This window comes from Varroa jacobsoni, unplaced genomic scaffold (assembly GCF_002532875.2).
Source record: "Varroa jacobsoni isolate VJ856 unplaced genomic scaffold, vjacob_1.0 scaffold_978, whole genome shotgun sequence".
Classification (NCBI taxonomy): Eukaryota; Metazoa; Arthropoda; class Arachnida; order Mesostigmata; family Varroidae; genus Varroa; species Varroa jacobsoni.
Window position 1 is genome coordinate 21,006 of NW_019213880.1, and position 12,746 is coordinate 33,751.

At 44.1% G+C, this 12,746-nt stretch overlaps 1 long non-coding RNA gene across 2 annotated transcripts in view; it reads left to right on the plus strand.

Annotated features, from left to right (window-relative positions):
- Nucleotides 1-242: 242 nt before the first annotated feature.
- Nucleotides 243-12,746, plus strand: part of LOC111265521 (uncharacterized) — a 106,753-nt gene continuing 94,249 nt past the window's right edge. The window contains exon 1 of one of the 2 annotated variants that reach the window (XR_002683498.2): nucleotides 243-1,179. This is a non-coding gene — a long non-coding RNA (uncharacterized LOC111265521). The remainder of the gene's footprint in view (nucleotides 1,180-12,746) is intronic. The other variant, XR_002683497.2, reaches the window with a different exon arrangement.

Genomic DNA, 12,746 nt, shown 5'->3' on the forward strand with positions numbered 1-12,746 from the left:
CGAACATGAATCGCATGACAGTACTAATAATTATAATCGTATACTCTATAAAAGAATTAATAAGTAAAAATCCCACCGGTTTGTGAGCCCTGCGAGATTAAGACCATAATCCCTAATAGCCATGTGTTATTTAGGAAATAACAAGCAGATACTGATTACTGCAATGTGCTAAACAACATGCAGTTCGCTTACGATTGTCTGTGTTTTGCGATTTCAGGTAATGTACGATTTTTGGGCTACTACCAAAGAGCAGATTAAGTAAAGCAGAAAAGGACGAGTCCGTGACCGATATTCGTACGTCGCGTCACTAACCCGATGCCGCAAGAGGGCAAAAAATAAAACTGGTAGAGTAGTATCAGACTTTATGACGCAGAATCCTGAAGGGGGTAGGATCGCTTCCTGCCTCCTTCGCTGCAGCGTCATTCCGGACCAGTTCACCCCATCGATTGGGAACCGCCGATTGCCTACACACGATGTAGTCCCAACGATCTCAGGTCAATTCGAAGGTAAACAGGAGACATTAACTGCGCCACCGTTTAAAGAAATAAGAAGTACAGATGTGTCGATCGAAACGGTTGGAGCGCTTTTTGATCGAGGGAAACGCTCGCTCGTGTATGGTTCTGTATTCTACCAGCAGAATATGCCTGTGTAACAGGATGCAATAAGACAGAGGTTTCTGATAAGGAGATAGGAGGTCTATCAACGTGTCAGCGTCGATAATTTGAGATGGCAATGAGCGAAGGAAAGGAGAAGGGGGCAACCTTTGAGGACTGAAGCCTATGTGGATCGTATTGAACGGCGTTATTTGCTTCGGGACCGGCATTCCGAAAGCAGTGCCTTACCCCGTCGAAAATCAAGAAGAATTTCTTTTTCTGCATTAAAAAAAGGGATATTTTCGCAATATGCAGTTGGTAGCTTACACACTTGGCTAGTACGGATATGCTTCAGCGACAATAGGGAGCGACTGTTAGACTTCTCCTGGGAAAGGGAATATACAGGAAGATGTAGTGAATCCTGTGTATTACGCTACTGTCCATGAAACAGAATTATCTGCAGTAGTATCGGTAACAGCGTCGAGGCGTTCGCGGAACTAATAAACGAAGAATCCAGATAAACCAACAAGGCTCAATGGCATGTGTTCTTCCCCTACTGAATAATGAGAACTCACCTTGACATGAAGTGAGTGTATGAAGGAAAATGCCTTATTTTGCTTGTGTTCATTTTGGTTCTACTGCTGCAAAAGCTAGAAACGTTTGAAGTTTATGTGCTGTCAGAGAGATGACAAGATCTTACGAGCAGGTTTAGCTGAATTGCGTTCCTTCCCTTTTTTTTCTGTTCCGTTTTCTGAATAGAGCCATCGCGAAGAGGAGTAATTTGAGCAAAAGTTTTCCTTCGCCTACGAGAAAATTGAAGTGGTATAATGAGGACTAACCAAAGAGACAGGCAGATAAAAAGTTGCTGAGCAGACCAAGGTGTCAGCAAACTTGAATCTACCGATGCAAAGGAAAAGAAAGGGCAGGGCCTAGGCTTGAAAAAATAGCCATAATAAAACAATGCCCCGAGGAGCCAGTGGATGTGGAGAGCTTCCTCAGAGGCTCGGGTTGCTCAGTCGCCTTTAAGGCTGTTCACATTATTATTATTATCGTCGTTCTGTTCGCGCTTGTGCACGTTATTATTTCTCACTCCTACCGATGGTTATACATCGCAAACTGTTGCTGTTGATTTGCTGTGAAAGAGGAGCAACAGGTGCCTGGAGCCTAACAACCTAGCTCGTGCTAGAAATCAAAGATATTATACAACTGTTCATAGCAGTGTGTTTCGCCATCAGTTGACGAGAAGGTTTGCTCGTTTATTGGTCCACGTGCTGCGTCAAAACTGACTCTGTATGAGCCGCACCGGTTGCGTATGGAAATTACGTCACTCCCGCCGCTGACCTTCTTGCTCTGCCGAGCGGGAAATCGCGCAAAGGCACGTAGGAATAGCGTTTGGTCACGGCGGCAGCACATCCGGGGTCAGTGGTGGAGTTCGTTGGCGGGAGCCGTTGAAAAACGGGAAGATCAGCCAATACCGAAAGTCAACATATGAAAATGATGTACCTCGGAAAGCACAAAAGTAGGAGAAAAGTCATTGAAACGAATGATGGCGAGGCACGAAGAACGAACACCGGTAGCAGCAGCAGCCGCCTCTGGTATTGACTTCGGCAATATAGGAGTGGGTTGAGATAAGTGGAAAAAGAAGACGCAACGTATTAGTGGCATCACTGAGGAACAAAAACGGAAAAAATAGTAAAGAAAAAGGGCGAGCAGGTTCACAGGGAGGATGCAGAGGACACATCGGTTAAAACTGACGGCAAACTTGGTGTCTGATAGCAAGCCTGCGTTTCAGTCAAAACCTCAGTACCAAATGAGAGAGTTAAAAGGATCATCATTGTGAGGCTCGCGAAGCACAAACAACAGCTCTGGCAGTGTTTGCATGGTATTTGGAACCTCGAAAAAAGCCGAACAAAACAAAATGAAGCTCCGAAATCGAGGGAGTTAGAGCCGTATCTGGAAAGCTGACGGAAAGAGCGGAAGCGAGCACTGAAGTAGTTGAGCGGACCAGGAGTAGATGACATTAACATATTCATTCATTGCTGACCACCTCTGTGTTCTGCTGCGTACGTTAGTGTACGTGTTGATCTGTCGATCGAGTGGTCGTACCTTTGTCGCGTTCCTCCGTGTTCATGGCCCATCTTGTTTTTCGTTTAGCAATCATTGAACGTGGACGTGCAAGATCTATAGACTAGGACAGCTAGCCGTTAAATACCGCCTACGACCACAGAAGAGGCCAGCAGTAACGGCAATGGTAGCTAAAGCGACGGGTGCAATAGATTTATCCTACCCGAAGAAATACGTTAATTGTCGCGTGGCTGTCCTTTGTAGTTTTTTGCCTACATTGGCACGGTGCCGGTTCCTGTCTCAGCTTTGAACTGTCTAGTTCGGGTGTTGGCTAGCGTAGACAAGTAACTGTGTCAGAGTGATGCTAATCAAAGTTCGTTTTGGATACAGGTTCCTGCTTAGTGCATTATAACCAGTAATAATATACTCCTTCATTGGCTCTTTCCTAGTTTAATGGATGAATACGACACAGGAAAGCTGCAGCGCTTGCTAGTAGGTGTGTGTCGAGAAGCGTACGGTAGACGTGAAAGCATCGGAGGCGCTTTCTTCTCAAAGAGTTTGCATTACGCTGCCACCGGCAAAGCGACTCGGGAAACAGGTGAACTGACCTCTGAAGAAGAATGTGGTGTCGGTAGCGTTACTCCGCTTCTATGGTTCATCAGCCAGGCCTCTATCGAGCTGACCAGGTGCCGGAACCAAGCGTTTGGACTAGGAGAGGAACTCTTAAAGAGTTTCGTCTTTCCGTGGTTATGGCCGTCTCCCTAGTTGTTAGGCACGGCTTGGTCTTGGTCCGTGTGGTGGGTTCTCGCTTGCTTGCCTGGGCTTGTTGGAAAAAGTGGGCCTAGCCCATGGGAGAAGTGGGATCGAAAGAAGTTAGGATGAGGCTGAAAGAATATGCAAGGATGAGGGGTTATGTTGAGATTCAGACTCGCTTGAGACGTATGCCAAGCAGAACGCGATTTGCATACTAGATTAATCCTGTGCGAAGCGAGCGCAAACGAGTGAGTTTGTTGGTTAGCTCATTCCTTGCTGGATTGTTCAAACTAGCCTTGGCTGTTGCCGCAGCTATTGAAGCGCATTCTGCCGACTGACGATCAGTCAAAATACTACTCGGACTACCGTAGTCAAGGGCTTAAGATAGACCTTTATTTGGTTTAAGGAAAGGCGTACGCTATTCATTCACTTTGCCCATCAGCCCTCGTCTCGTCGTTGTCGATGATGAAAGCAAGTTCGTTTGGACAAATTTACAGCACACAGGTTTCGATATAGGACAACCGATGTCCTTCTACGCGTACTAGTCGTAGCAGTAAAAGCAGTGCTACCTATGTGTTCTGCTAAGACACTTCATTGCTTCTAAGGTTGTTTCCGCTCTCCGCGCGATCCGTGGACGGCTAACATTGACTAATATGAAAACTTGTCATGGAAGCCCTTTTAAAAGAAGAAATGCATTATTAAGTTTCACCATGCCTGAATGATCTAGCATAACCCTGGATATTTAGATGGATATCAGCAGGTGTTGTGGATGTCGTATTAAAAAGCCAACATTTTCTGCATACCGGTGGGGGCAGTAATGAGACAAACCGTTTCGCTAGTGATTGGTTAGAAAGCAGTTTTTAACTGCTATGTTCTATTGAATTATGAGGTCTGGTTGTGAAGCGGCAGAAGCAGGACGCAATAATGGGGCTGCTGAGCGTTCATTATGGGCCGGTAACAACCGACTGATAATAGCTAAATTAGGCAGTTGAGATAACTTTGGATCTCTAATTAGTATTATTAATACAGCTTCTAATCAAAACAGAAACAACGTGAACCGCCAAGAAGTACTATGCAATCTTTCTCACGATGCGGCGGGTATTTGGCTAGCCACGAAGATATGTCTGCTTAGTTCCTACAGGCTACAACCGTGTACATAGGTAACTCATAATTATGATATGGTTAAATATATCGATTTTTACGTTGCTCGCACAGAGCAGGTCTTTATCTTATATGGACAATGGGTTCGTGTGCAAGTCATGAGCTTTTGTTATGGAGCTCTTACGGCTCTGTACGGTAAAAACCTGTCGAACGTTATTTTAACAAAAGTTTCTATTAATTAAACTTACGATGTTGTTGTTCATGTGGACTATAGGAAATGTTGTAGCATTCTGTTAGAATTTTCTACCAGCCGTCAGCCAAGGAAAATATGTTATATTAAAGTAGTCCAGTAATACCTTACTACAACCACTTGAGGAAATTATGCGTCAATAACTAACTGTAAAAGCACGGAAAAGTATTGATCATAAAGGTTCTACCGGTAGGAAATTTGAATTTGTGATAACTGCGTTGAAACTTACTGGAACTGGTATATCGTTTAACAAAATGGCGGCCAATCAGCCTGAAGAGTCACTTAAGAAGGAACATCGTAAGGACTGCTGATTTTCCTTTTTAGTCCGAGCTTACCATCAAACAAACGAGCTATCAACTGCACGCTTGTCACGGTTCGTTGCACTGTCTACAAAAAATAGGCAGCAGGTGACAGCATAAAACGAAACACTCTGACTGAGTCTAAAACAGGACTTGTATCGTACAGAATTGTTTTCTGGCTGCTGCGAATTCTCCTAGCAGAACGAGGCCTTGCTCCTGCGACTTTGTTCTTGGCCTCCTACGTGTTCAGACGCGTTCGATTTACATGTTCAGGCAAAATCGAGGAGGGGGGGGGGTCAGGCAGCGAAGGTGGCTGGTGACACAAGGCGAGATTGAACTAGGAATAAAGCGGACAGGAACTTTTAATGCAGGCGGAGACTTTCGTTAGATAAATTTTTATCTCTATACAAAAGGATCTGCAAATGCTGAACTAATCTAAAAAGTGGCCGGTAATCAAAATATGTATATATTTTAAAGTTGCAACCAGTAGCAGCGGATGTCTATCACGTATGTAGTATCACACGGTATCTGACAAGAAGTATTTTAGAAGTTACAGCGAATCTACGTGCATACTATTAATATATAGTGTATAATTAAATTAATAGGAAAAACAGATTTTTCCATGCAGCAGGCTGGCAGTCTTTAGGCTTGCTCTTTGAAGATTTTAAAAACCCACGAATGGAAGAAGCATTCGTCTGGGAAGGCAAAATATCTCAGTAGCCGTGTCAGCACGTAGCTTGTGCTGCATTAAAATTGGGGTGCGAAGAGGGCTAACGTGAGAGTGTCAGCCACGAGTGCAGCAGACCAGTCTACCTACCTACTTTCTCCTTGTAATATGAGGTGAAAGTAACCCCATCTGATCCACACACATCGCTCCTATGCAAGCGATAAGACATAATCAAAATGGGCTGATTTTTATACTGGATGGTTGTGACGAACAGGGAATCCGATCTAAGGATTTTGACAAAGCAATTGGCAATTGGCAATCTTTTCCGTGCTCATCCGCGTGTTGAAGGCGCTTGTTCGCCACACACTTTTCCGCATGTAAAACAGTTGTTAAAATTTGCCGTATTTAAAATGTTAAGAATAATAGCTAGTAAAATGCTGGGTTATCTACATCTAATTGAGTTTGGTCCGAACCCTGTCGTATAGGACGATGTGTATGTACTAGGGGTGACAACTGAAGACAAACACGATTTTTCACTGCCCAAACTGATATCAGTGTTACTTTGAATTGCATGTATGAATGAAAGGGTCTATCCTTTCATAGAGCTTTGATAGAGTCAGTCTTGACTTATATGTACATATACATGTGTTGTATTATAAGTTATGTTGGCAACCGCGTAATTAAATGGACCTTGATCTCACAACGGCGACACAGACAGATACTACAAACATACCATATCTAGTCATATGCAAAGTGATTCCCGCAGCTCAGCTTCATATCTGCTTGAGAAACAGCACCTAAGGTCTCCCTTAGATGTGGCGGTATGGGGGGGGGGGTCTGGCTGTTCGCTTATCTCGCCAGCTACCAGCCGTTCTCTAATGATATGTCTGTTGCCCTTTGGAGCGTAAATCATCTCCGACAGTCTTAGTTTTGGTACACAGTATTCTGGTTTTTCCTTCTACCCCACTTTCACCGAACACGCAGTTTGCCCTCATTTGAGTGCACGAAACCGTATGCAACCTTTTAAGCAATAATTGTCTAACAAAGTGAACGCGCCTCGGGATGCACTGTAGGCATTCATCACGTGATGATAAAGCCGCTCGCCGTACGCGACACTAGTGCAACGCTATGACCTTACAGATCTGAGGGACTCTGCTGTTGTGGCACCGTGTTTGCCCCTTCTGAAATAGTCGTTTTCTTCACAAGGCGCAAAACCCCTGCCATGGTTAGCGGCTGCGCGAATTCAGCCTCGGCGGTTTGGGTGGAGTCTTGACGAAGCGGCAGCGCCGGATCCGCTGATACAGTTCGTCCTCATATGCCAAGATGGCTCCTGAGTGACGCCTTTGAGCCTATCTTACCGACGATGGTTCCGTATACCGCCAGCAGCAACGGCTGTTCGACTAGGACCAGACTCTTCGCAGGGCTAAGGCACCGCTGGCAGTCCAAACGATGTGAAGCCTGCTTCTCCTGTAAGCTCGTTCGGCGGCTTTGTTTTCCCGCTTAGTCGCTCTTCTCCTGTTCTACGATGGAAGTTTGCCCCTTGCAAGCCATGTCAATTATGCACTACTTCGCTAACTAGTATTACAAGGCACGGGGGCAATGGTAATTCTTCTCTTCGTCTCTTGCGTGAGAAAACTTATAGAAGAGTGTCATAGTCACTTCCTACGCGTGTTGTCAGCCTGTAGACGGCTGACAGAAGCGCAGCTCGGCTAGTCTCTCTACGTGACTCCTTCTCGATGCTAGTATTGGCCTCGGTCGCCGTTCGTGCGAAAAGTCCTCGGTGTTGGCGCATTTTTTAACTCGACCGTCCAGAGACGACGACCAGCTGCAACTTAATAGTTCGAAAAGAACGTATGGGCAATAGTGATACTGCTATAATCTTGGGGGGCAGGGGACGGGGTAGGGTTAAGGACCAGAATCAACGAAAGGATGCCAGTGGCTAGTCGGAGCGAAAAGGCAACGATCCCTGCATTAGCATACTTATTTTTGCAAAATGTACGCTGTCTTTATGCAACGCGCGAGGGGCTATGCGTCTTCATGGTACGCAGACTTTGCGAATTAGATGAATACCTCTGGTGTAATTAGGACATCAGCCTTTAGCCACAGCGTGAATTCTAGCACAAACCGTATCTAAATGTAAGCCTGCTGCTGTCTGAAGTACGTCGGTAATTACTATGCCAGATAGAGTGCTAGCCCATTTCGCCATTTTCTTTGCCGTTCCTAGTACATTCTGTACACACATAGGACCGATATGAACTCTATGGAAGGCCGTGTGAGAGTTGCTGATCCATGCCTGACAGGCCGTAACCGCGGCTTACGCATATGATAAAGCAGCGATAAGGTCCCTGCGGCTGTTTTGGAGCAATCGTATGACAAGTACCTACAGAAACCATCATTAGCACCACCGCCAGTATTCCTGTTTGATTCTAACGATGATGATGGTACGTGCTTGCGTTTCTGCGCAATACACCGCATGGGACTGCTTCTTAAGGTATGAGGAAAAATAATAGAGATCAATATTTGCATTATACATGCTCTATATACATGTACTGGTATTTCAATAGGCTTTCTGTGATAGGATGAATTCATCTTCTATGACACATAATCTTCACCGTTGAGGCTCTGTGGAGATTCACCAAATTTTATTGTGTGCACTACGGAGGCCATGTGTTTGTATACAAATGTATAGTTTATCAAAGCTAGTATGTATAATATAGGATAACGAGAAAGATTACCCAATACATCGTGTATCGGACAGGAACATTAGCTTACCTTTTCGATTTGAATAGCGGGGCGTCGTAAAGACACACGCCTACCTACTGTTCTAGCCTTAGTTCGAAAAGTATTTGCTCAAAGGTCAGTCGTTACATCTATATGTCAGTGTTTACATCTATCTATTGAACCTGATTTTTCTTTCCTTTATTCTGTCATCACACTTACATTGGTCACCGTATTGTTGCATTGATTGCATTCAGTTTACGTATCTCCATAGTACCATCTGTCGAATGAATGATCGCGTTCATACTGTCAGTTCATTATGGAAATCTTGTCTTTTTTGGCACCTTTTGAACACCGCCGTTGTTCTAAAAAACGTTGTTATCCTAAAAAATCTCGATTTAATCCAGGCGTCCTCTTGCTGTCTTATTAGAAGCAATAAATAGACGTTCGTGAGGTGTTGTGCCGACCATGTGAACTGCTACCCCCTCCTCACGTAGATTCGCGGTACTGCATCTGCCTCCAATTATTCAGAATCAGCGGAAATCTTCTTTTTCATTTTGAAAAAAACCGAAGAAGTAAAGTTTGCTTGGCGATGCTTGAGTTTAGGGGCATTCGATATACGCAACTGAGACATTTCCTTAGACAAGCATAGAAGTACCACCGTGCTAGCTAACGGATAGCGGATAAGAAGTCGTATAGTTAGAAATACAGGGAACAAATTTCCTTTTCATAGGAACGCTGAAACTCTTGCGGATGTAGTTACGGACTCGTCGATTTCGATGAACGAACGGATTATTGAGATCAAATGATCCTCTCATTAATATATCCCTTCAGGATAGTGTTAAACTTATCAGATTGTTGTCGTCATCGCTGATCTCGCCTCGGTGAGAAGTGCGTCTTCGTCAAGCACCCGTTAAAACCCAACGGCCCAGCTCGTTCATCCGAACGCTTCATCTGTTGACGTAGAATGCTTACAGTAACTCAAGACTCTAACAATATCTTTTTCTTAGTCGGCAATAGGTAGACAGCAGTCGATGGTAGAAGGTGCCCATCAACTAACCCGTCGCGCAGTGAACGGTGGAGCATGAACGCCGGCTAAAGGTTTGCCTCCAGCTTCGTTGTATATAACGTAAGTGTATTCGTAACGTTCTGTTTGTGACGCGCGGCAGACATCAGGGTTCGGCGGAAGGGGTCGACGCATAGGGTGAATAGTAATTTGGTTGGTTTGTTTCTGTTTCCTCCAAAAGTTCATCAGCGTAGGTCCTTGTGCGCAGGCGACCATTCTGATGGAGGCGTGATCGAAGATTGTTAAAAGGAATCGATGCTGTTGTTTTACAGTAACTGAACCGATATTACTATGCCTTAATCAAGATCAAAGACACGTCGAGATTGACTTGTATAGGCATAAAATAAAGGCGTATCTACAGAGAACATCTTCGTGATAGTTTACTTTAAACGTGTATATATACGTGTGGCATACTTCCATGTATAAATGAATTTCTGTTTCACCTATAGAAATCACTAATTATTAATATCATTGAAAACAGACTATTTGTTCTATTATCCCAACCTACGATAACTATATCGGAAACGCAAAAAAAAAATTACTAAAAAATGAACTGATGCAACGTTACGCATTGGTATCACCACTAGACAGACAAATCGATCTATCATTATTATCCAATGTAGAAACAAGCACATGAAAACAGAGACTCTCCAGCCTCCAGAGAAATTGCTATCTCCTAGCATATATATAGCATCTATAGCATATATATTGTAACGTAACTCGCTCGGATATTGCTGACATCTGCCCATATGCATAATAATGTATGGCACGCTGTTATGTTTGCTATTTGTTGCCAGAGTTTCATGACAACTGCTAATTATTCATTGATGCTTACTAGAGGGCTTTAGCCGTTCGTGTTATAACCTATTGGTACGCTCGGTTGCGCTGCCTTGCCATAACGTGCACCGGCAGAAGCTAATAGCGGACCTGATCTTCTTCTTCGGCTATTTTCAAACTGAACGACTTCGGTATTCTGAGCATATCGAACCTCTCTTCTGTATGAGCAGTGTCGAAGGATCATGCTAGCAATGTGTTCCGTTGATTCCACGGCCATCTGGAAACTGTTTTTGTGTGGTCATACTGTTCCTACTATTGTTGTCGTAGTCATTGTTGTTGCTGCTGTTGTTATTCTTGTTGTTGTTATTGTCTGCGCTGTCGAGCCCATGCCAATCGCGTATAATAGAGTGCTGCTCGAAAGCTACTCGAGCGTTGGTACAAGTGCATGAAGAAAAAGAGGTGGTGATAGCATATCATCCCGGACTCCATTTGATGAATCGTGGCCTTTCCGGCGGGGCAGACACCGCGTCCAGGTCTAAAGCGGCGGCAGGTGCAATAACACTCCTAGCCTGTCGCAATGGATCGTACCAACACAACGAGAAAATTTGCGGTCGGACTCGAGGTGGATCAAGATTTGTAATGAAATGAATTCGCATTCCCACATCAGTTGATGTTTTCTGTTCATCGATAGAAAGCCGTCGTGGGAGGCGATTGAATCTACTGCAGAGTTTGGTCCTGTTCATTTTCCGAACCCAGTAGCGTTTGGCGGGAGTTCCGTAAACTCCAGGTGACTCCAGGATAACTCGAAGTCTTAATACACATGTGATGTAACAAAGTTCTTACTGTCGCTTCGTGACACTGTTGAGAAGCTGCAGGCGTCTGTGTCAATCACAGATTGAGCTGGGTCACGTTTGCAGCTTTAGGGCTTCTGCAATTCTTCGCTTTTATCCAAAACGTTTTCGTCTCTATTTAAACTACCCGACTGTTCTCGAATAGATTCCACTGGCAGGGGACACTACCACACGCACATACACACCTTGTATCGTCATTGTATCCATGTTGAAAAGAACGTAAATTCTGTTTCATGCGCGGCGTTGGTGTGCGTCTGTGTCCTGTCTTGCGAATGTTGGTGCGGTGTAAAGGAGGGAAAGACGGAAGGATATGGAAGGACCCGTTGTGAAATATGGAGAATATGGCCAATGCTGACGATGCCAGTAGCACGAAGCAACGCTGCAACTTCAACCGATCCTATGGGGCAGCAAGTATTTGGAAGGATGCGACCGGCGCGATGAAAAGGTTCCATTTATTCAGCCTTTGGGCCTATTCATAGGGAATGGCCTTCGGGACTACTCTGCATTTATATAGTATGTAGCAGATAGTGTATGTAGAATATTTATGCTGAGAGAGTAGACTTTCGTGGTCAGGCAAGAAGTGTGACTGTACATATTATCTGTTAATATTAGGATGGTCGGTGACAAACGTGACAAACATTAATGTCATATTTCAAGATAGCGCCGTTTTAGAACGGTGTGGAATTTTGCCAGACGTTTTTGCATTGTATTCTTCACAACGTAGGATCGTTCGCTTTAATATCGTCATCAGAACTATTAGCAGATTAACTGTAGTAAGCTGTAAAAAATCAAATGATTTATGAAAATAAGCTTTATATATATGTATCATATAAACCTCCTATTCAGTAAAAGTTCTACTATTAGGAACGCCATGAGCCCTTGTCTCAAAATATACCGAAAAGCAAATTTAAAAGTGGGTTTCGTTTGCGGAGACTTACTGCGAAAGTGTTGAGACCTCGTTTGGTGAAAGTTGGCTGCTCTTAAAGTTTGCTGGTGTGGCCTACTGCGTGCAAAAGGACCACGCATGTTCAAATTAGTAAGGTAAAAAAAAAAAAACGGACAAATAACTGCGAGATACTTTACGCTCGGATCATGGACAGAGAGGCTTTAAGCTCTGTACTTTCACGTTATAAAAGCAACCCGTTCATGCACTAAAAAATGGATTCTTTGCAAATATCGCAAACGATCACATCAATGGTTGGATTACCCGGACATCACTTCAAGAACTCTAGTGGTTTGGTACAGGTGTTACCCTGCGTAGCTTCATGAGTCCTGGTTCGTCGATTACGATTGGAGGGTGCTGTCAACAAGTGGAGGAAATGGTAAAGAAAAACCTCCACATTAAGCAGCCAAGATATGTAAACAGAGGTAATTCATCCCTGTCGCGCAGTAACGATTGACTTCACACCTTAAGAATCACGCTAACCAAAACGTAGGGATTACAGTTAGAGGCGCTATGTCATTCGCCATGCTCACCGGACATTGTCCCCGTAAAGTACTGTTTGAGATCTCGACAGCCTCTTATTAAGGAAATTATTCAGATTTCAACATTGAACAATATGTCGAAAGTGCCCTTTGAGACCTGATAGACTTTTTTTATTCCACAG